The following is a 24,561-nucleotide window of genomic DNA, read 5'->3' as shown; positions in this document are numbered from 1 at the left end:
ACGCCACCATCCTCGCGATTCATAATAACGGCCTTTATTTCCGTAACTAGCTACGCGACGCTCTCATTTTGTAGGTTAACGCGTATTGTGTCGGCGAAACGAATGCCGCCCCGTAATGGAGTTTTTAAGCGCAGCTTTTTCGCACTGCAAAAGCGAATTATGTAACTAGAATAGCGACGTGATTGCACTGAACACTAATGCGGATACACGTTTATTGTTTCAAATTGTACGGATAAACGTAAACAAAACGCCGAAATTTGTGAGGGTTGTTACATAAATTTATGAAAGTCGTAGTAGTTATTGCGTCTCAAGTTACTAATGAATTCCAACATTAGGGGCTTATGGTTATTATTTACTGTCCTATTTTACTCTAGGAGAGGACTAGTGGTCGGATGACGAGCGAATCACGACACCCTCGAATTAAATGACTATAACCTTGAAACAGGTAGGGTTGTTAGCGATAAGAGGGTTTTAGAGTAAATATATTTTGCTTCTATTGTACCCGTGAACGTCGTTCCAGATAATGAATTTGTTCGTTGTATTAAGGAGGATCCACTTTACGTTTTGTATTGTGATCTACATCTATATAAAATTATTTATATTTTTTAGTATACCTACAACGTATTTGTTAACATACAATATTATGACTATTTTATGTAGATACCTGTTCTAAGAATCTCATAGGAAACTAAATTTATTCAGACCTTGCTATTTTAGCTTCAAAGAATGCACCAATGTTTTAGCGCACATTTCATTTTACAAACGACCGTGAAACATCTAGTATTCTTTATTCTCCTGGTATATTTAGAAATGTGTACGCATTTCCTTGGCTATTCCTGAATTTTGTGCATAAATTGACGTCGTTGCGTCGTGATCATTCGCAACTCCAATTTGTGGAACCCACGAGGAGTCACGATGAAGGCTATTGCAGCACTTCAAGCTAAACAGTAGTGACGTCTATGTCGTTGTAATAAGTCCCACTTTTCAACAAAAATATATGTGCTGAAGACTCATTGGTATAATTTGCTGGGCATATTGGAAAACTTGTAATTGGTTTAGTTTTATATTCGCGCGGCAGTGTGTGCCGAGTAAACTTAAACGATATCACTTGTGGATGAAATCCTCGCTTTTTCGGCTGGTAATCGTTTAACTACTTATTTATACAAAATCGTTAGAATTTCTTTGACAGTCGCCAACACATCATACTCTACTTATCTATATTTTTAATATATATTTTTACAGAAAAATAGCGCTAACACCACAGATCATTTAACATAATGTTAATTTTTCAATTTCTTTGTTTCAGATTTTGGCCCGGAGTCATATATCATTGTAAAGAAGCTCACTTAAAAGTAAGTAATGTTTTATTTTACAACGATAATAACAACATTCTTGCAACAATATTAATTAACGTTCTAAGTCGGCTACACCTCAACTTGTCCCATTTTGTGTCGTGTTGTCTCGCTGAAAATTTATTTCGTATTTTAATATCGCACTGTGTAGTTCTGTCATACTTTTTATGATTACTCTCTTGGCAAAACACCAAGATCTTACTCGCTTATCTTTCGTAACTTTGCTCAGCAAAATACCTCAATATTTCTAGATATTTTTCCCAAGAAATACGGGAACTCTATTCTCTTAAGCTTTTCTCTTTTCGTATAGTTATGAGTGTTGTATTAGATCCTCTAAAATCCACTTCTCTTAGTATTCGAGTGTGATTAGATTTCTCAGCAATTTAGATCGCTGTAACTTCGTTCGCCTAGTTTCTATGATCTGTCTGGCTAAGTACATTCGTAGCTCACTTTCACTCGTCTGATCAAGTTATTATGTACTTTGCAGACTTAAGAGCTGCTAACTTCACAAGTTCCCATAATGAAACGTGTGAAATAATTTACATAACTGGCTTTATAACTTTTAGGACAAATGTAACACTGGCTCTAATTTGCCATATGCGGAAACGATTCAACCTTGAGACGCCTGGGCTAAGCACGACGCGTGTCTTTGTCCTGTTACTCGCCAAAACTCGTTCAGCTGGCTCGTTCTTGCCGACGGACAACGCAGTCCGACTCCAATTGTAGCTGCTCAGATATTTATGAAAGAAGATGTGTGCGTAGTTGTTTTGTTTATTCGTACCTTCTGAATTACTTATGCAGGGCGTCATTTACCTAAGGTTTGCGTACGTGCACCCGGGCAGGCTCAGCACAGCGCGAAACAATTGCGGGGAAACATGAGCCATTGTCCGGGCCTGCCGAGCCGTTCCACATTAATAAATGCCAGATTGCCTCCCCAAGAAACTTGTAGAAATGCTGGTATACTTTTTGCCGTTTTAANTATTACAAGGTCTTTAAGCCTTGTGCCGCCACAATGTAAGTTTTAATACCAGGTTTACCGACCTTGTACCGAAGGAATGGAAAGTATTAGAAAGTTACTGCCGCAGCAAAGGTGTTAAGAAACTTGGTTTCGGCGTTCTTAAAATTTAATCAGGCCCATTCCGAGCGGGATTGTTCGAAACAAAGGGCCGTTGGAGCATCATCCCCACCCACACTGTTATCTTATTCGCTCTTTCTATTCACCAGCTAGATATGATATGACTTTCAAAATATTTTTCATATATAGACGTTTATAGACGCAAAGCGATGACATCGTCAAAACTTCGTCAATTTACGTTGAGAACGCAAAGCCCCTTGCCAGCTCTTGTCCGCACTTGGTACAAAAGTGGAGGTAACATCAAGAGAACTTTCCACCCGGAGTACAGTCGTACTTACCTTGTCTAGAAAGGGATCAAACTGCGGTGCATTCGCCGCAATGTATTATGCAGTCTCCGAGCGGGGTACCTGTGTAAGCGGCTCGGAATCACTCCCACTACCCGTCGTGGAACACTGCTATTCCTTGAAAATTCCTATTTCAAAAGTTCGGGGGAGCCATATCGTCGCGAATAACTTTCGTAAATTACTCGCTACCGATCCGATGATTGTAAGTTACTGCACTGTTTACGCTTGCTACTGCATTAGTTGGAGCGATGCAACCACCTCACTGCAGTTTAATCTGCTCTATTTTGCTCCGTTGGGATTAAGAACCTTCAATGCTGACTATAATTTGTTTCTGAATGAAAGTCTTCAAGTTATATTAAGCGCATTAATGCGCTCCTTGAGATTGTAGTCGGATAGATGATAGCGGTTGGAATACCTAGCAGATATATGCCAGCTGGGGTAAGCTAAGCTAATCGCATCTCATTTCCTACATGTCGCTCGTTCTAGTGGGAAGCACAAATGAGATTGTGGGCTGACGTGTCGTTCCGGAGCCCGTCGCACTCGACACCCGAACTAGACCACGCCAGCAACCGACATTCCATACTTTATTTCGGTCAACGCATAGCATCTTTTTAAAACACACTCAGATAAATTCTTGCCCATTTTTATAAATTCATTTTCATTTTCTGTGAAACACGTTGATCCTAATGTAGATATTCTACCACAATTTATCAAAGAAATTTTGAAGCTATTTTCGTCTTTGTTTTCATGCCTTTCCGACAATCTTTTACTCAAAGTTCACTTGATTGATTGTCTCTGTATTCGAACAAAGAAAGGTGCACAACACACGAGTTATACCTATTGATATTCAAAAAGCCACATGATTTATGACACGAAATTACCAAAGTAATAACGTCTACAAGTCCTGATCAAGTCATAAGCTATATCAATTTAAGATGGCAAATCTAATAACAATGCATACGTTCTCACTTTAGAGAAGTTTACAACAGGGGAAAGTCAACTTAGTTAAATCGCAATGAACGGCTTTCCGAACGAACACAGAGGTCCTTTATCGCGTTTCACGCAAGTTTCCTCGGGCAGCTCTCTACTTACACGATTAATTTGAGTCGATAAATCCGCATTAAAAGCGGGGCAGGGGCAGCCAACCGCGCCGCTCTGTGTAAGTAGCCGCCGTTCCGACCTTTTTGTTCTTGCTCCGTTTCGGTTCTTTCTAAACTCTTTTAGTGTTTATTAACGGTGTGACACGTGGCTGCTTGGGGATTGATCGGAAATTGGCGATGGCCATGTGCCGGGCCGGGTAGGAAGGCTGAGCGCCGCCGACGTCACGGCGCAGACAGGCGGGCAGCGCGCGCGGCGCCTATGGGCCCATTAGACGTCTGCCCGATGTGGAACGCTCGATAAACTTGTAAAAACGCCTTCTACCCATTTAATTTTATACCCTCGCTTAAGCTTTGCTATTGGCAGATTTCTTCCTTCTTTTTATAGGTCCGTCATTAACTGTATCGCGCGTTTATTATTCTGTTTGTTTTTTAAGCTCAATCGCCTCGTTAATTCCTTGATGTCGTTTCAAATACAGGCATTGCCAGTAAATTACAATGCTACTACTATTTGGTTGTTTTCCCGTTCCGAAACACTTTAGCGAGTGTCGGTCGGAAATTCCGAAATATATTAAATTTTCCTCCCGTATTTAGTAGGTTATTTAAGCCACAATGGGATTAAATGTTTACTGTCCTGCTAAATGTAGATCGTAAACATGGGAATAAAGGTGACTGCTAACTACTTTGAATCCTCAAATAAAATAGAGTTTTAGTACAAAATAAAATTAACCTTTATAAATTACATTTCTCCAAGAATTACTGCATTCGTAAGTTTCTGTTAAGAACTACAATGTCGACAGCTATCATTTACTTTCACGTGCTCACACATCAATTTGAATACGCAGTTCTATTAGAGTTCCCATTCAAACACCATACGAGGCGCCCCGGGCGCGGAACGATATTGATACAAAATATTTATGACTTCAAGTGATAAACTTTATGTTGCGGTAAGAGTTTTATTCGTCTCGTGAAATAGCTATATATTTTAAGGTATAAATAGAAGACGTATTGACCAATAAAACGAGTGTTTCGTACACCTTTCAGAGGGTAAGACGCCATTTAGGAGTGTTATGTCCCTTATATTAGAATTTTATTAAGAAAAATAGTACGAAACATAACGCAATATGTGTATGGCGTCACAAATTTATATAGTGCTGGGCTTTTGGGGCTTATTGTGTTGTATTCAATAAATGAATACGCGTTACAGAGAACAGGAGAACAGCCAAATGAGAAAATTATTTTATGTAAAGAGACTAGCTCCATATCTGTCATATGGGCGAATAATAAAGTAACTTTGCGGGGAAGTAGATTCTAAAGAGCGATATACTCGACGATTAAACGCTTCTAAACTCCTAATTAGAATGTAAAGGGAAGTTCAATAATACTTTGCCAGTTGTCAGGGCACGTACGGAACTTTTATACAGCGAATTTGGTTACGTAATTCGTCGGGAACACTCAAGTTTTAGCCTTCTTAGAGCGGAGCGTTGCGATGCGATGCGATGTAGTTACTTATACACGAAAGCTTCTAGCGAAGGTCACGGGAAGTACCTGGATGCGGGCGGCGCAGGACCACTCGTTGTGGAAATCTTTGGGGTGAGCTTTTGTCCAGCTGTGGACGTCATTTGCCTGAAACAGAGGAAGACGAAAGCTTAATAAACATACAACAATTTATAAGCAGCTTAATACATATACGAGTAACGATGTAATTTTTGGTAGATAATTACTATATTTTTTTACAACATAAATTCAGAAAATGTGTGAACTATTCTAAAGCTCACCGATGTAGTTTAACATTGGTGATCCTGCAAGATTCTCTCGCACCTTTCACGGAGATAAGAACCTCCCTTAGAAAGATTTACGAGCATCCTAACCGAACATTATAGCTCCAGAACATACCAACTTACTGTTTTTATTATGACGCATAGTGGAAAAATATATGTAACCTAAGTACAATGCTCTTTGGTTTAAGTTGAAACTGTTAATTTGGTATTATTTATCAGTCTTCAATTCACCTGAAAAATTAAAAAAAATAATGAAATTGTTCAGAACTTTCAGAAGTGATATGAAGACTCCAAAAATACCAGTTCTTTCGCTCAGGAAATATCACCCTGATGAACATNACTCGTTGTGGAAATCTTTGGGGTAAGCTTTTGTCCAGCAGTGGACGTCATTTGCCTGAAACAAAGTGTTCCTTTCCGAAAGCTTAATAAACATACAACAATTTATAAGGAACTTAATACATAATTATACGAGTAACGATGTAATTTTTTGTAGATAGTTACTATATTTTTTTACAACATTAATTCAGAAAATGTGTGAACTATTCTAAAGCTCAACGATGTAGTGTAACATTGGTGATCCTGCAAGACTCTCTCGCACCTTTCACGGAGATAAGAACCTCCCTTAGAAAGATTTACGAGCATCCTAACCGAACATTATAGCTCCAGAACATACCAACTTAGTGTTTTTATTATGACGCATAGTAGAAAAATATGTATATGTAACCTAAGTACAATGCTCTTTGGTTTAAATTGAAACTGGTAATTTGGTAATTATCAGTCTTCAATTCACCTGAAAAAATAAAAACAATAATGAAATGGTTCAGAACTTTAAGAAGTGTTATGTAGACTCCAAAAATTCCACTTTTTTCGCCCAGGAAATATTATCCAAGTGCACATGGTGGAATAAACCATATGAGCCATCTTTCAGTGGATTTTGACGCTTATTTACATAAGTAATACCAGTGTTTATTGCCTGAGCTGGCTGTTCTGAACCTAATTGAGCAGTCCCGGGTTCCTGAGGGAGCTAATTTGTTGCTCTCCTGGCGTCGTCTCAGTTTCAAGAGTAACGCGACCCTCACACTTCCCCCGTCACTGTGACGCGCTTACGCCTACGGAACCGCTCTGTATGCTCATTAGTTTGTCGATTAACTGAAAAGTTCGCTCTAGGTACTGAAGTCTGCCTATTTCGACAAATTCCGATTAAAGTATTTATAGTAAAGCCGCTCTGGTTATTTCTGGCGCTCTCTACTTTGTTGTACATATAAATAATTTAGAAATAATTTCCCTATGAAAATGTTCATGACACTGAAAAGTGAAATTTTCAGGGAAAATGCCACATAGAACCATCAGAAGAAAGAATCAATAAGCTTTACCTTTGTTGCGAATGATTTCTTTTATACCAATTTACGGAATCTCGACTTTACTTTCCTTATTTGATATAAAACCTATTCATCTAAACCGATAAAATTCGTTTTATAGTTCCGCAAGACTTACCAAAATCCGACATTATCCTAAAGCAAATCTGAAAAGCGTAAATCTAGAACAATCCCATACAAAAGTACGCCGCACACCGAACTAGATATCCATTTCTTTTATAGCGCTATAAAACTCATATTTTAAAATGATCGTATACGCAAAATAGACGGCACACGGTCGCCTTATTGAAAGTTTGATACGGGATCGATGCCCGCGGCGGTAGGTGGGCGACAATCTAATCACAATACCATAAAGGAGTGTACCGTAAAATATTTATTACCGGGGAGCGGGCGCGCCCGGTACCGACCCTGGCTGATACAGTTTCTTGAATTTTCGAGTGCACTCCTACAATACAAGAAGCTATTGTTGTAACCGAGACTACACGAAGGCTCCAATTATAAATGATACGCCGTAGCTTTATTTGCTTAAGTGAGGCCGCAGCCACGAAATGCTCGTGAAAATAAAAGTGCTTGCGTCTCAACGTTTTCAGGTTTAGAATGGCAGTTACGAAAATGCGGCATAAGTAGGCTATTTCTTGTGGTATAAGAATTAGCCGTGACTCTACTTGCGTTATTTTTGATTTCACTACTTTTTTGCATAACGCAAACACACAATTACATATCATTATCTTATCCTTCAAAACAAAAACAACTCTGAAAAGTATTTGTTTGAATTAAAAAACACTGTGATTGCAATCACTTTATTGCCACTCGGATAAAAGTTAATAAGGCTAGAGTCAAATGTCGTTTAATCAATTGTCGTATGTATAAACCATTAACTCAATAATGGCATTAATGTAAATAGCACAGTTCACCTGTACGCAATTACAGTCAAATGTTTCTATTTAAATAAATCGAATGTATTATGTTGCTACATAATTGAGCCATTAAATAAAAGATCCGAACAAGAAGTCTGATTAGATCTAACTTTTTATTCGAATGGAATGAGCTAACTTGTTTTCTTGCTGCTTAGGGTCTTAAATATTTATACGATGTTAATCACACATTAGTTAAAAGCTGTAGAGTTAGTAAGATAGTTGGTAAAAACAACAGAACTTAGAATATTAAGACAAACATATTCTGAAAACTTTTATCTAATCTGCTCTATTACAATTATTTTAGTAATATTTCAGTTTTATTTTTAATACTAGCTGTGACCGTGACTTCGTACGCGTGAAAATAGTTTGAATAATATTTCCCGCTTTTCCATAATACTGCTCCGCCCCTATTGGCTGGTAGGGTGATGTTATAGCGTGCTCAAGCCACCAAAAAACTCTTCAGCTTTATAAATGCAGTGTAAAAACAAATTAAAAAATCTGCACCTAAACAATATACAAAAAATAAAAGGCTCAGGCTAAGGCTCTTTTACTCAAGGACTTACTGCGCACACCATAAATAACGCTGTAAAGTCAGCCTTTTATTACCATGGCGTAAGTTAGCACTAACCTTTAATAACATAATTTGAGATAGCCTTAGATTAGGTAAGCATAACTTCACCCTCGGGGCGCTTATAAAAGAAGCCTTGCCACCTCTTTTATAAGTTTCCATTTAACACTTATTTAAATGTTTATAAAAGAAAACGATATCATGAATAGGTAAGAATTTATAAACTAGTGGTTAGAGTAAGTAGAGTATCCTTTGACCTGGAAATTCTGGGTTCGATTCCCAGGACACATTGAATAAAGCCGTTGAAAAATCTATATCAGACTTACATTAAGATTATGGTGATGCTTTATGATAGAAGGATTTAGATAAGTAAAAAAGCTTGTAAAATGCTGTCGATCTAGCCGTGCCTATGGTGGCTCTTAAAATTTAAATAAATGAAGTTTATTCTTTCGTCTTTTGGCTCTACGATATGACTTAATCGTCAACATGTATCGTCCACATTGACATTTAAACTACAAAGCCTTGAGAGTCGTATCGCCTGTCACTGCGAATCTTTGCGCCATCTCCAATTCTTTACGATGATTTATTATTTAGTTCTGCTTAGACCGGTTTCCTTTGTGATCTTATTTAGAACAATCTTTGATGTTGACGAATGTTCATATGCGCTGTAATATCTTTCGTATATTATTAATACATTTTGCACCTATTTAATTTTTATTGCCCGTAACCAAGTGAATTTATTTTCTCTATTTGGCGTTGGCGCGTAAGTTTGTGGCAGTTGCGGCGCATAAACAAACACCACACGTGCGCGTCTGACCGCTTATCGATTGATTTGACTTAAAATGCATAGTTTTGAGGCTCCTCGTTGATCAGCACCGCCAAATTTTCCGCTGCGGGCGCTTGGCAACCGCACACGCGGTACGCCACAATCACCCATACAAATTGGGAGGTTTGTGATCGNCAGTCATCAATACGATAAAGTGTCCAAACTTATAGATATAAAGACGAAATTCTAGATACATTCAATATCAATGCGAATACAAATGTATAAGCTATTCCAACAAACGATGTGCAGTCTCCCGAAGTACAATGACGCTTGCACAAACACGTCTGTACTACGTTAGAATATACACATCCGTCGGTGTTCGATTCTGTATCTTTGATATTATTACGAATTTTGAAATATTAAAAAATTAGTTTATAAAGGGGCTATTTTAGAGTAGTTTAATGCAAAAAAACAGATTTTGACGGTTGCGATCATACGACGTTGTTCGACGACGCCGACGAATTGGATTTAGTCAACGAGTTATCAATGACCTAAAATGTCAACATGCTACGCTAAGCCGTATTTCAGTTTATAAAGATGAGATTAAAAATTAAAAAAATAAGTACTGAAATATGATCTAAATCTAAATGCATGGAAATACAGAATAGCGATGAAAATTATCAGTGATTTTCATTGATGAACTTTTACGCGTTTTTTATCAAGCCCATAAAAGCCAATATATATTTTGATTAGGTATTCTTCGGATAAAAAGCAGGCTTTGTCATCCACAACATCAGTGGTAGTTTTAAATTTTTAGAACTGAAAATGTAAGTACCTATGTCTGGAGATTACCCTTTACAAACACGATCTCTACTGAAATATACTTATTTAGAATATCTTTCCAGATCTTGTCGGAGTTTGCTTAGGAAAAGTGTTTGTGTCTCCATTCTGTGCAATCTCTCGATCGCTACACAAAATTGAAGTGAAAACGATACTATCAGTATTAGCACACGTTCGACAGTTATTACGTTATCTTGTTAAAATACCAAGTCTGAAGGTGGCTTGCTAAACATATTCTAACTATTGCCAGGTTAAGCGTCGTTTTAATGTTAACAAACAACGACGCTTAAGGGTTTAAAACAATAGAAGAGCGCCGTAGCGACTGTAGCAATTTAACTCAGCTTAAAAAGGGATTTACTTTTAAAAGTAAAATGATAAAGTGCGAACAAAATTACGTATCTTACTACACTTACACTTTAGCAATAAGTTGGATCGCGGCCATGTATCGGCAACTCATAATCATTGCGAGTGCAATCGACCACTGAAAGCTTTTTGAAAGCTCGCAGCGACGCGAAAGCGGTGTGATTCCGACCGAGTCATTGCGACCCGCGGGCAAAAGTGACAGTATTTTTTTGCTCTCTTCCATTACGTTTTAGGTAACGCTTTCTAAGATAAACTTATTTGATGATCAAAGCTATTTGGCTAACGTCGTGATATCTAACGCAGTGGCCGTGTTTATTACTGGCTCTACTAAAAGCAAAAAAGCTTCTGAACATCACGACTGGAACAAAGAGTGTTCCACGTAAAATTGTTAGCGCTATAAAATGAGATATACTTTATACCTAGTACGTGTTTCTTTTACGCCTGATTCTTGCTATCAAATATTCTTCTCATTGAGTTATGATTGCTTCATTTTAGAAAATCTCAGTACCTGCCTATATTACTTTTAGGCACCGTTATTGATATTTTTTCATAAAATCACGGGGCTGTTAAAAAACTATTATACCAACAGCTTGAATTCGTACACAGCGCCTCTCATATTCCTTCAGCTATCGGATACTTGATAAATCGCTAAATAATGTGCCCTCTGTCGTTCCTCCGGCGGCACCCCTAATGTTTTCTTAATGCTGCATGGAGTTGTCACATTGCACATTCACAGCTAACGTTTGCCCTTTCCACTCCTCCGCGCTCACTGCGCTAGAAAATTGTCTCCAAAATAAAACGTATATTGATATTCATTGACGAATTAAATATGTATAAGTATTCGGAACGTAATGGTTATTAAAGTGACACCGGCACGGCAGCGACGTTCCCGAGCACTCTACAAGAGCACAGAGTTTGTTAAGTATGAAAAGCTCCATTTGAACGTAAGCTTTTTTAGCTCGTTTTGCCTCCGCCGCTCGGCGAGCGCTCCTTTTGTTCCAGGAACGTGATCTGGCCGAGATAAAGCCGACCGACGTTATTGCTCCGTTCCTCACTTCAATCGAGTTTGTTTCTGCTCGTCACACTTTTGCTGCTTTGCGTATTATCATAGCTGAAATCATTTTCTGCCTCAACGTAGACGATTTTCGCCCGTCGAATGCGAAAGATTTCCGCGCCCATTTGTTTCCTTGACGTATAAGATGTAAGCGCATTACATTTTTGTACCATTCCCTTCGCTGCCATATCTCATGGTTCCATAAGGCTTCGCTTCCAATATAAAGCCTCGCATGACAAACGGTAAACAGTCAAATGTGACGTAAATATTTCTCAAACACGAATTTAAATCGAGAAGCGACGCGCTATTTCGAGTATTCGTTCCATCCGATACTTTATTAAATTTATAGTTTAACGGCTTCTTGACTTCTTTCGAATCACACTTGAGAGTTAAAAACTTTTTCAGGGCTTAGAATATTTTTTCTGCGTTCCTGATTTTGAGCCGCTCCCGCCCGTCCTTATCATAAATTACCCCTGCAAAAACTTTTAAAGCTATTATAACTCTGTTCTGTAGATATAAATCGTAGCGATCGTCGGCAATTCATTATGCTATATTACGTGTGTTTTTCCGTGATATAAATCCGTTTGATTCGTCTGTCGTATTTCAATGTTTTCGATTTAACGGCTTTGCGAATGAAAGCAAGAGATCGGCTCTTATTAAACAAAACAAGTATTTAGCACCCACTCAAAAGCCAATGGGATAAATTTAGCGGAGTAATTAAGCCGTGTATGTGTGACGCTCTCATGTCACCGCGGCGCCGGGACTCGGCGATACGCCGCTGAAGCAGTTATCTCGGCATCGGCTGACTACGCCCGTTGTGGCCGCCATGTTTATTTTTAGTCTCGCGTGTACATTCACTATTGCGATGAAATTTACAGCGATCACCGCGGCTCGCCGTCCGCCGGCCTCCGATACCGACGCTACAAATGACAAGCTACCGCTATTTCAAAAATGTCTGCTATTTTACGCTAGAATTCCCGCTTGCCCGTCGATGAGCAATAATTCTTTTGTTCTATAGCTGAGTTTCATGGGATTACTTTTATTAGATGAGATTAGGAGGAAATTCCTCACATTTAGGGAACGCGAACGGCTAAAAAGTGCTCTGATTTTATTGCGTAAGTTTTATCATAAAGAGTGACCTTAAAAGACAAGACCCGCTGTTACCTCGACATTAGCCCGTGTTATCTCCAGCTTATAAGGACAAGTAAAAGTACAAAATGTACAACACGTCGTCGCATCTCGGGTTTCCCCAAAGGGTATCGGCATTTTTAGGGATAACCCGCGTGTCGCGGCAGCTAATACCCTTGTTCGTCAAAACGCCATTACCCACACGGCGCGGGTCCCCCTGTCAAGCCGAGATTTGGCGTAACTTAGTGACTGATTAGCAATTGCTTTGAACTGGCGGGCGCGACAGGTGGTCGCGGGCGGGGGCCGGGGCGAGGCTGACCCGCGGCTCTTGGCTGATTGATGGCCCCGTTCACTCCCGTTCTCACTTGTCTGCACTTCGCCGTCTACCTAATGCTCCACTTTGTAAAATAATATTTTCATGCGACAAGCTAAACCGCAAGATTAATTTCGCGGGACCTAATGATCTCGATAACCGGTCCGGCGGACATATATCAAGACGTCTGACAGAATCTCCGGGAAGTGGGCAAGTTCAAACAAATGTCAAATGTCGATTGTCTAGGTGGATCGGTCCCACGCTCGCGGCCGCGGTCTAATAACCCGAGGTCATCTGGGCTCATGCATATTCACGGCGCAGCCGCCGGTGGATCATCTGTAACGGTCCCGCGACCGGTTGGGGCCATTGTTGCGCGTGCCCACATGTCTCGGCGACGCAGGCCACTCTCCTTGCAACCCCTTGGGGATGACGCGCCGTTTAAAAATTAAATGCCAGATCTTACGAGGCGACGTGATGCAACGGCTCCACATGTGCACACCCACCTACACGATTCCATCACGCAGCTACGAATAAAAATGGCTCCGTCAGTCCATTTCTGTAGGTGAAAATTCAATATCCACGCAAGAGCTTTTTTTTAAACACTGACTTTGTACTGACCAGTGAACAGTGCTCTAACACAGGCAGTGATGTAAAAGAATCGCTGAAGCTGGCCGCCCGTAGTTTTTACTTTTGCAATCTAATTTACATGTAGGCGGCGGACGCACAATAATCGCAGCCGTCGCGTCGCGCTGCACCCGCGCAACATTACCCTCTTTTTACATTAGCGACAAAATTTTCGCGAATTCACATAGCATCGCCTTTATTACGGAACGTCGGGTTATTAAGATTACAAAGGCCGGGTCAGTTGTTAAATGCCGCCGGTAGATATTTATATTCTAATTAGGTGCCAGCGACAGCGACCCGTGAGGGTGCATGCGTAATTCGAAAATACGTTTTTCTTACCATGGAATATTATGACATTATTTTAATGAACTAAACAGTGTAGCGTAGGCGACAAAACGACTATTTTAGCGCGAAGTAAATTTGTTGCTCATGTTTATGCAAGTAGCCATAATAGATTACGTTGTTTATAGATTATTAAAAGAAGTAGAGACATTATAGTTACTAGCTGTTGCATGCATGAAGTCATGTTTTAAATTAAATGTGATATTAGGGGTAATTAGGACCCCACCGTAACGTTTTTTAATGTTTGTAAAAAATATATTATTTTCTCGGTAATTTGTAACTTTTCTCTGTGAATTGATAGTCTAATCAGGAAAAGCAAATAAATTACATGCATTTGCATGTGTTACTGTCATAATATCCAAAACAGTCTAGCCTAAATTTTAAAAGGCCTTTATTACTGCGAGTTATTTGTGGTATTGCTTTCTAAGCCGAATTACAAAATAAACAATTTAAAAAAGTAAAATCTGTCCTAAAACCCAGTGACATCATTGCAAGCAAAATAAGCCGCATAAGCTGGCCTGCTAGATTTATTGCGCAAGACTTTGGAAGGTTATTTCGCAAGTCGCACGCCTAAGAAGTTTGTCAAATCAAAATGTAATCTATTTTGCTTTTTATCAACGCAGATGTCATTTGAGTGTGGAATTGTGATTGGTCATGTTTTTATAATACAGCCTGCGTCTGCATATCGAATCGGCTCAATGTCGATTTAGAACCGGAACAGAATCGCCGCCGCCGGCCAGACGGACTGATTCAGTGTTACGTCTATTTCAGTGCCATTTGTTCGAATTTATTTGTAATGGCGGTTGCATTTTTTGGCTGGAACACTCCTTTTTTTGGTAACATTCTAGCGCGATAATATTTGGTGCCGGGTCAGATTTTTCTCTCTGTTTCGGCAATTGTGTTGACTTTTGTTCTGACAAAAAAAACTGTTGCAAACTGTAAACAAAACAAAGGAATTGTTAGCTGTCTGTTTAATTTGCTCTAAAATCTCAATCACACGAGCAAAAAATGTAACCTTTTTAACAATAATTGTTATCACTCAGAAGGGTCATCTAAAATAAGACAAAAAACGTCAGACAAATGTAAAACATAAGTTTAAGTTTTCATTCTCGGGAAAATATTACGAAGGTCTTTCATTTGTCATACGTACCTAAACTAACAAAAACTCGTGACGAAGGTAGTTTTTTATACGAGTAACTCTAAAATAAAATAACAATAACAAGCTATTTGTTGTAGCCGTCTGGATGTCTACAATAACACCTAGAATAGGCATAGCTATTTAAAAAGTAAAATAATTTAAAGGAGATCCTAAAGCACAAGATTATGTTAAATTCAGAGCACGGCGCGACTCCTTGCGATCCTGAGTATTATAGCGAATAGTAAAATAAAGATGGTGCAGTAATGCATTTTACATTTTAAGGATCATTAAATTGCACATTACACGGACGAGCCCCGTCGAGTGGCAATTAAAAAAGAACTGTTAAGACGCCGCTCGTAAACTCGAGTCGTGTTCCCGACTGATTAAAAAGTCCGCTCTAATCTTTAATGAAGTTCAAACGTTGCTGAATATACAAGATGTTTGTGTGAAAAGTCCCCACGTGTGCACTCGCTGTCTGGTTGTAAAAGAAAATCTTATTAGGAACTTCACTTAAGTAAATGTTTGATGGCTGCATATTAGTTAACAAACCTTTTCAGATATATTTTCAGGCAAATCAAGCTTTTTAGCTTTACTTACCATATTATTTTCTAAGGCTTTACTCACAACTATAGCTAAATACAACTAGCAAAATTGTATCCAAATTCAATAATTCATTCCTCCATCATCACACGGTTTACAGTCGCGAAAATTCACACTGTCACGCGTCATGCGCCTGCGACTCAACAAAAATAGCAATAAAGAAAAACATAGATCAATGCTCTCTGACACGTTCCTTCGTACAACATTAAGCACGTAAAAGTAAGTGCAGGTTATGCAACTACCGAGAAAAAGTACAAGCGTTCGTATTTATAGAGAAATTGTGCCGTGACGATGCTTCGTCGATTATCCATCGGTACACCAAAACAACCAAAGCGATGCACGGAACGGAATGTTTCAACAGTGCTCGGTCGAGATTTCACGCCGAAATCGAAACGTAAACAAAGCGCGCCCTTCGAGCTGTGAAGAATTAGAGCCGCTCTATATGATGTAAGAAAACTCGTATTTATGCCAGAAATACACCGTTCGAAATATCAATGACGTGGCTTTATAACTTTACCGAGGCGCTGCATCGCTTGCTAGCGAATGTAGCCATACTTACTCGGCTCACATTGCCCGATTTGCACTCCTCGGTACGCCCACACTGAACAACGTTACAGGTTTCAGAAATATTGCGTTCTATTTTTAAAATGCGTTGGTGGATTGCTAAACATTTTTTTTATATTGATATTGAAATATTCCAATCGAGTTCTGTATTTTCTCAGTGATATTATTGACACACGACATCAGCAAAATTAAATAGTCATTTGAGATTTTGCATATTTTTAGAGCAACTTAAGATGTGGTTTATGTCAAGATCTATCAATTATCACGCAAACTCTATCACCCTTCAGGTGAATGTCAATTAATGTCAAATCTTGAGTGCCCTCGCCGCAGAGAGATCTCGGCACACCGTTTGAGAGCCGATCGCTGGGGATTTGCCCAGGACCGGGTACTAACGCCCGATTGTCTTATGATATAAATTTCAATGTGAGAAAATTCACTCGTTGTCAACACTACTCATAGGGTTACCACTTTCTACTACTATTGTATTTGAGATGGAAGTGGTAAGGGTAACACTATATGTAGAAGTACTTAGTACACGTAAATCTTGAGAATATTAAGTCTTTCACTCGCTTAGCAAATTTTATAGAGTTAAAACTTGTCACAAATACTTAAGATACGATTCCTTTCTATTTCCGAGATAAAAATAGCGTCAAATGTTTGAAATACTCGTGCCCTCGTACATAGAATAAATTCTTCTTACAACGGCATTTACTTTGAACTAGTATCTTCTGTATATCTTACAAAAGGTCATGGCATTTCAACTAGGTCCAATCTAAAGTTATGAAAATGAAACGAGTCGTTAACTGTTCTAAAACACACAAAAAGATTAACCTTATTTTGCCACATAAAGTACGTAGTTTGTTACATAATTTCGTATAAACTTTCATGCTAATGGCGGCTGAATAATAGTTGATACGCGTCGAGTCGGAAAGTGCGGGCGTCAGTCTTTTGATGTGGCAAACAATGTTTTTGTTGGGACACTGGCGATTTCTGACAGTTTGGCCAGCAAACTAAATACACCTGCCTGAGTGCCACCCCTTGTCCCTTTGTGAACGAGTGTGTAGCGTGTTACTTAGTTCTGGCAGGAAATAATTTATTCCTATAAAAAAGTAATTCAAAATAGAAATGGAAAAAAAAAACAAAAGAAGACAATTAAATGAAGAAATTATATTTATAAGTAGGCGGAGTTTTGGGCTNGGAGTTTTGACACTGTGTAGGTTTGTCGACACGAAAAGATGAAAACATTTTTAAGTTAAAATTAATTTGCGTTGGTGATACCAAGGATATTTTTTGTTGGCTGTTGGCACCACTGAAAAGTAGGTGCGTTGCAAAATTCGTGCGGTCACATTGATATCGCTTTGTACATATTTAGAAACCTGCTCGGGTCGGTGCAGTTATTCAATACGCGACCTATTTGCGGTCAAGCAGTCTCAGGCGCGACCACGATACCGAGCCCTTGTTTACATCGGCTATACATAATTAAGTTACATACCAACTGCGTTTCAAAGCGATTTCTCTAGCTAGAAAGACGCTTCCACTGATCTTCCTACAATAGCTCTATTATCTATTTCGACGCTACTATTCTGTGACGAAAACTATCTTCAAAAGTTCTAGAAAACAAATTTCATTCGTGTTAATCTTATTTATAATTAGTGATAATTATTTTTATCGTCCCTCCCGTCACGGTCTCTGCTTTAATTTGTACAAAGTTTCATAAAACCACATTCGGTTACAACACGATGAAAATGTACGATAAACACAGAAAATTATCTTGTTGGTATGTCCCTTTGCTATCAAAGTTAACCAACCGACAATGCCTTGCTCTTTAAACCTTTAAAACCCTCGGTTGTACAAATTTAAAATTAATTTCGTAGCGTTGCAGACGCTTTCAAAACATTGACATAAACTACAGTGCGAGTAAATATTGAAACGCTTCTTCATTTCCACGCTTTTCCGGCTAACGAGGACGCGTGCGACGAGCCTAATAAGTAGGTCAAGTAACCCTTTGGCGTGTAGAGGAGTGAGCAATCACACGCGCCGCCCGCCTAATTGAAGTCCAATGTCGCACCGCCCGCCCACGGTGATTGATACCGCCCGCCGCACAGAACCCGGTTCTAATTCGATTGTGATATTGTTTGGACGCGCACCGACGTCACTGCACGCAGCCGGATGATGTCACCGGGAGACACTGATCGCCCGATTCGCCGAGTGCTCCGGAGAGATACGCCCGCGAGATTTATGAACGGCCGTCACAGCGCGGTCGTGTTGTATCGCCGGCGGGGAAAAAACGCTCGGCCAGGATAGCGAAAGGTGGCAGGGGCCTAATTAGTCGCGCCATCGCCATCAATATCCATTAGTGGCGCCACACGCGACGCCCGCGTCCGCGTCGCCGCCGCCCGCCGTCGCGTTCGACTATTACCGATAGCTGGCACATCCACCACCTCCTCGATAAGGGCCGGCTGCCGTGACTGTCGCGAATTCGAGGAAACAACCCGCTCGCCACATGTCACCATCAAACTTTAAACGCTAATAACAGCTTTCACAATCGAACAATGCACTGCACTGCCTCTATCGAGCAACCCGTAATAAGTTCGTTACTTTATCTAACCCTGTATTCGTAATACAAAGGGCGGCCGCTTTTATTAAAATATCAAATTGTTTGAGCGTGCATCGCCCTGGGGTGATCCGATTTAATTCGAAACTTCTTCACCTCGCCGCGCGTCTCCAGTAAAAGGGTTACCTTCTGTCCTAATCTTTGAACTATGACTTGACCGTTAATACGCATTTATAATTTGCCGTTCGATTATTTAGTACGTCGGAATGGACGCCGAGATACGAATAAATTAGTTTCGTGTTTGGGAACAAAGCCGGCTAAAGTTTTGAGTAACGGTCGCAGGATCGTTGTAAGAGTTGAACTTATTCCGCTATCCGTTCTAGTGTTGTTTATTGGAGTCTCTTGTTTATTTAGTTCGGGTGACTGCTACCTCAGTTTAGCATGATGAAAATCTCAACTTTAGTTTACTTTGACAAAACAAACGTTAAGTCTGACGGAGGTACGTTTTGGGATGTGTAGAAAGGTTAAAAAGTAGTACCTACCTATTCAGGAAAGAAGTTACTTTAAATTAAATACAGGAACAAAGACATGAATAAAAAAGAATAAGATTCAAGACAAATATTAACATAGAAAAAACAAATGATGTTATCCTACGTTTTAAAAATTGAAATTGAAATATGAATACGGAACGTCATACAAACAAGGTCAAAGGCGAGCCTGAACTATGACCGGGGATCGGTCACGATGGCCGGTCGTCCGCGTCCGCAGGTGTAAACTCACCCCAAGCGACGCAGCTTCCACACTTCATTTACATAGCCGGGTATCTTATGCACTCCGTGTGCACTCACTTCTCACTTTATAATTCAAATGACCCGCGCGAATGCGGGGCGAATTCGAGAAAATGTGAGAATTTGTAACGGAATATTTAGCGGCTGCTTAAAGTAAGAATACTATTTTCTTGTCTAACGAACTGGAAGAGCCTTTTATGTTTCGTAATTTAGGTTTAAAATGCACATTTTGTGAAGAAGAAACTGACAGACAAGGCGCAAAGGTGTGTTAGTAACTCTACATTTTCTCATTTTACTTACTTATCAGATTTTTCTTGTGGATATTACTTGAAGCTGCATTTCCACTAATGTTATAGGCAGACAGGTCTTAAATCAAGATCAATTGGGTTTTTGTTCCTCCCATAATACTATTAATCTCCGCTCTATAGCAGACCCTAATCAATATAATTATGACAGCGTACAACCTAAACAAGTAACCGTGACAGAATGTTCAATTAAATATACCCTTATTTGAATACACAAAGACGAATAGTTTTCAGACTTTTACAACTACGAGTATTAAAGACATCTGTATTTGTAATCGTACATAAATACATCAACAAACAATGATGTTACAAACTGTACTTTAGAAAATTATGTTTAATGCTCTTATAAAAACAATCGGAACCAAAGCAAACATCCAAATAATGTCTGTTTACATTTACGGAAAGCAAACAATCAACGCGTGTACTTCTACCGTGGTTAGTTTGACTTTAATGAACATTTGACGGCCATTTAACGTAAAAGCGGCGGGCGGCGCATTGTTCGCGTTACCTAAGTAAACGCTTTGTTTCCAGATTAATTTGTATTTCAATTTGACGCCGCATCCGCAAGAAATCTGTCTACTTACTTGTAAACTACAATTAGCCAGACCCAGCCCTCAAATCTTTATTTAGGATTTAACTTCGGCAACGACACCACAAGATTAAACAACATAATTGGCGGAACAAATCCCCGTCATATCGTTCGACATGACCTCACTGGTTGGAGGGCCTTTGTGAAAGTTTGAGTTGTAAACTCTTTGAAGTCCTGCACAGTCGTGATAATGAACTTTGCCCATTTTATTCAAATTGATTTTATCAGAGCCTGTTATTAAAGGGCTGGAAATTCGGCGAGTCGCTGTGTGCCCAGAGGTGTACCGCCGAGGCGCGGCTCCGGTGCTAACCACACAGGCCTTGCCCCGGTGTAATCAAATTAGATGCGTGACGTCACTCACTCCACCACTCTGCTAATTAATGCGAATGAAGATCAGAACCAGCACACCCATCGAACGTAAACGAAATAAAAATTCCTGAGGCGCACATTTTACAGTAGTATCTAAACATTTACATAATTCTCACTGAGCTTACTGTCACTGCAGGTTAGTAACAAACTCAAGTGTCATATCAATGAATTGATATTTAGTATTATTAACCAACAATATTGCTACATAGTTATAATCCACGAAGAGATCAATTTTCATGATAATTATCCGACGTTGCCAGTAAGGTTGAAACTGGTGTTCAATAGCGAAGCAAAACATTATAATTTACGGATCGGTCTGCTGTTATTATGTTAATTTAGGTAACTTAAACCGACTAATTATGTGGCAGCTATGTTGACCAAAAGCAATCCTTTTGCAATGTTATGTTATGATGGTCTCGGTAGAGCGTAGGCAGTTCAGACAAGTGGCGGCTTCCTCCATGACATCACTTGTCTGATTCACCCGGTTTGCTCCATTCTGTAAGACGTAGTTTAGAAGTGTTTGGGCATTGAATCTCGCGTCTGCGACCTCGTGCGCGTCCTTGTCACTCATCGCGGCAAATATCGACGCCATGCTATGGATGTTTGTTTACACGGCGTATGATAAACGATGTTATGTTCAGCTTATACCTAACTAGCTTATCGCCCGGTCATTCGTCGCACTAATCCTTAAACAAAGACACCCACATTCCTTTTTTGTTCCTCAGCAAGAATCTATTCTACTGTTTACTGGAGACATTTAAATTCCGCGACTATTGTACGATGTTGATTGCAACGGAACATGAAACACAAATCCAAGCCTAGAACAATATTACGATTACGTCATTCATAAAGTAAATGCATTTATGTTAGTAGCGAGGGAGCCATCTTTGTGCGGTTCCACCCCGACCCGCTGCTTCTGATATGAAAAGCAGTTTTCCGCGAAGTAAATAATAGAAAGCAGCCAGAAAGGCTCGTGCAGACAGTAGCAGCCATTGCGATGACACTGAGCAGCCAGATGATGGCGATTTAACCGACACATAAATAAATCGAGGGTAGTTCTTGTATTCACGCGACGAAAAGTTTGTGAATAATTAAGGCCCATTATCGTTTCCGTCTCTCAAACCAAACGCGGTACATAATTTCTTTAATCTTATTCATAATCCCCTTCACCGGTTTTATCTCAAAACTCCTTTCGCGAGAGGTTGAAATTCCGCACACAATTCAAGCAACATGATACCCTAAGTAAGTGTTCCCAGACGGCTAATGAAACTTTGCAAAGCCAACACGAGACCGCGCTTATTTAGAAACGGCGATGTCTCGCAGATGACGCTCAAACAAATCTCAATATCTGGCATATGCTATGAATATTTAGAGCGGGAGAACGCATCGAGCGTTTCTGTGCACGGTTGTAAGACATCGAAAATAGATTGTGCGAACGGGGTTAGGCGCACCTGTTATTTGGGCTTATGGGCGAGTGCGGCGGGCGGGGTGGGGGCGGCAGATTCATTAATAATGGCTCGCAATGAGACGCCCTTATTTACGAGCTGCGGCAACCGAGTCAAACCGCATCGCACATAACGGCTACAGACGCTCGTTCATTACCTATGCATCACGTCCCTAGCAAAAACCACCGATAAATGATTGCCAACAAACGTTAGTTTTTGCCGAACCTGAATTCGGAGTACATTCAACGATTTTTACAAAGGATTACTTGATTGGCTTGATTCGGATTGCCTTTGCTGAGTTGATCATATAAGGCAACTCGTGCCCAGATTTAGGCATCAGACAAGTTCAACAGACTTTATTTAAGACGCTTATAGTCTGCTGTCGTGATTTCGTGCAAAAACTCTTTACTTTATTAGTGAGTAAATCACATAAGAAGTCAAACAAGAAACACGGGCTCAGATGAGGTTCTCAGAAGTGCTTTTTATCCCTAAGCACCTAATTTTATTGGGTAGGTAGGTACCCATGTTACATTTTAGAGCTTTCAGAAATACTCCATAATAATTCCATTTTAACACTTTTGATGCAGCTGTATTAGCCTCTAATTTTTTGTAATGAATAACCGCAAGAGCTGGTGTGCGTGACTTCATTTTTGATTTCACGCTGGCGTGCTATGATTCACTAATGCGCCTATGCTTTTCTATTTTTGTATGTTCACAATATAATAAGCCGCCGCGATGATCAGCATTTTTGTATTGAGACTTTTTGTCTCTAAAGCTTTGTGCATTGCCTTCATGGAATCTCGACGGTCTCACAAATTACGTTCATAAAATATAAAATCTGTTGCAGACCGTCTTTGTTAGTAAAGAAGTTGATCAAATAAACAAAGAAGTGTACTGAATTCGATGAGCAAACGAGTAGCCTCGGAGGTGAGGTAAGCGACCTTACGAGGCACTTAGCACACCGCCGCGCGGGCCCTCGCTGCGTTTCTTATGACTCGGGGAGTAATTCGGCTAATAACAACGTCGTTTAGAACCATCTCAACACCACCCACTACACCGCATTCGGGGCTGAATGTAGCTCCCAACAGACTAGCACAGAATAGACTGATATGCGCAATGGAGCACTGCACAATTATGCAGCCAACCATGCTCAGGCCAGCACCAGCGGTGTTAAATATTATGATTTCAAAGTATGATTAAAGTTTATAAATGTAACTAGGCTGTTGAATGGTACTAATTAACGTTCATGAATTTGATAATGGCCACGTTTATGGTCATCCATAAATCTCCATTATTTAGTCAATTAAAGAAATTATAAAAAGTAATAAAGCTCTGGTTTATAACTCACTCGTTTCATATTTATATTTAAGGCGGGTAACCTTGGTTTGTTCGTACAAGAGAAGCGCACAGTATTTTTATTTTGCAATGCGGCTGAAACCTTTTCGCGCGGATAACAACAGAAGATATCAATGGATGCCAATAGAAGTCTTTCATTTCCGCGCCCACGTCACAGATCCGGAACCCATTTCAGCACGTGGATCAACCGAAAATGGGCTGAAATACATTCAGCCTGAGATACGGAAATGGTATACATTGCCTTCAACATTTTCCCATCTTGATCTTTTGGTTGTAGGGCGCAATGACTTGTGTGATGCGCCGGTAATTAATGCCATTCGACGATGTATGACTTGAAACGCGCGTGATGATTTGCCAAATAGTTTAGGGAAAAGGGGAAGGGTAGAGTCGGTGAAGTAACTCTACTAGTCGGGTTGCAGTAAGCAAGATTAGCGTCAAGGCGGATAGAGCGGGTTAATTACCTTTATGCCGAGTCATCAAAGAGGCGCGGGCGCTGAAGCCGCTGGGCCTGAAGACTACACTTCGCGCTTTTAATTAAACTCCCAAACCGCCGCGCGGCAACCACTCATCCAAAATCCACTGATCCACCCGATTCCAACACCTATGAATAATCTACGTACAAATAAATAAATTCTTAAGACAATACACAGATTTCTACTCGTATAACGTTATTTGCCACATAAACGTTGTGAAAGTTGAAATTAAATTGTTAACGAATATAATAATGAAATCCGCGATAATTGCCTACATCATTAACGTGGCCGGCACTATATATGTACTGTCTAATTGCAAACCAATAAAATATTATTGAAGTGTAAACCTGTAATGTTAGCCTATTTCTAAGAAAAAATAAAGCAATAAATAAAATATGACAGGCGTTGCCTCCGTGCTCCCGCTCGGGTTAGCCAATTAC

At 39.8% G+C, this 24,561-nt stretch overlaps 1 protein-coding gene across 6 annotated transcripts in view; it reads left to right on the top strand.

The window, feature by feature from the left end:
• mbl (splicing regulator muscleblind) overlaps positions 1–24,561 on the top strand; it is a 343,781-nt gene that overhangs the window by 241,666 nt on the left and 77,554 nt on the right. For all 6 annotated transcript variants that reach the window (XM_028307005.1, XM_028307001.1, XM_028307000.1 and 3 more), the window contains one exon: positions 1,307–1,352. The gene's annotated coding sequence lies outside the window, so the exon portion shown is untranslated. The remainder of the gene's footprint in view (positions 1–1,306; positions 1,353–24,561) is intronic.

This window comes from Ostrinia furnacalis, unplaced genomic scaffold (genome assembly GCF_004193835.3).
Source record: "Ostrinia furnacalis isolate ACB-3 unplaced genomic scaffold, ASM419383v2 OfSCF2054, whole genome shotgun sequence".
Taxonomy (NCBI): Eukaryota; Metazoa; Arthropoda; class Insecta; order Lepidoptera; family Crambidae; genus Ostrinia; species Ostrinia furnacalis.
The sequence above is the reverse complement of the archived record's forward strand: the minus strand, read 5'-3'. Positions and strand labels throughout refer to the sequence as shown.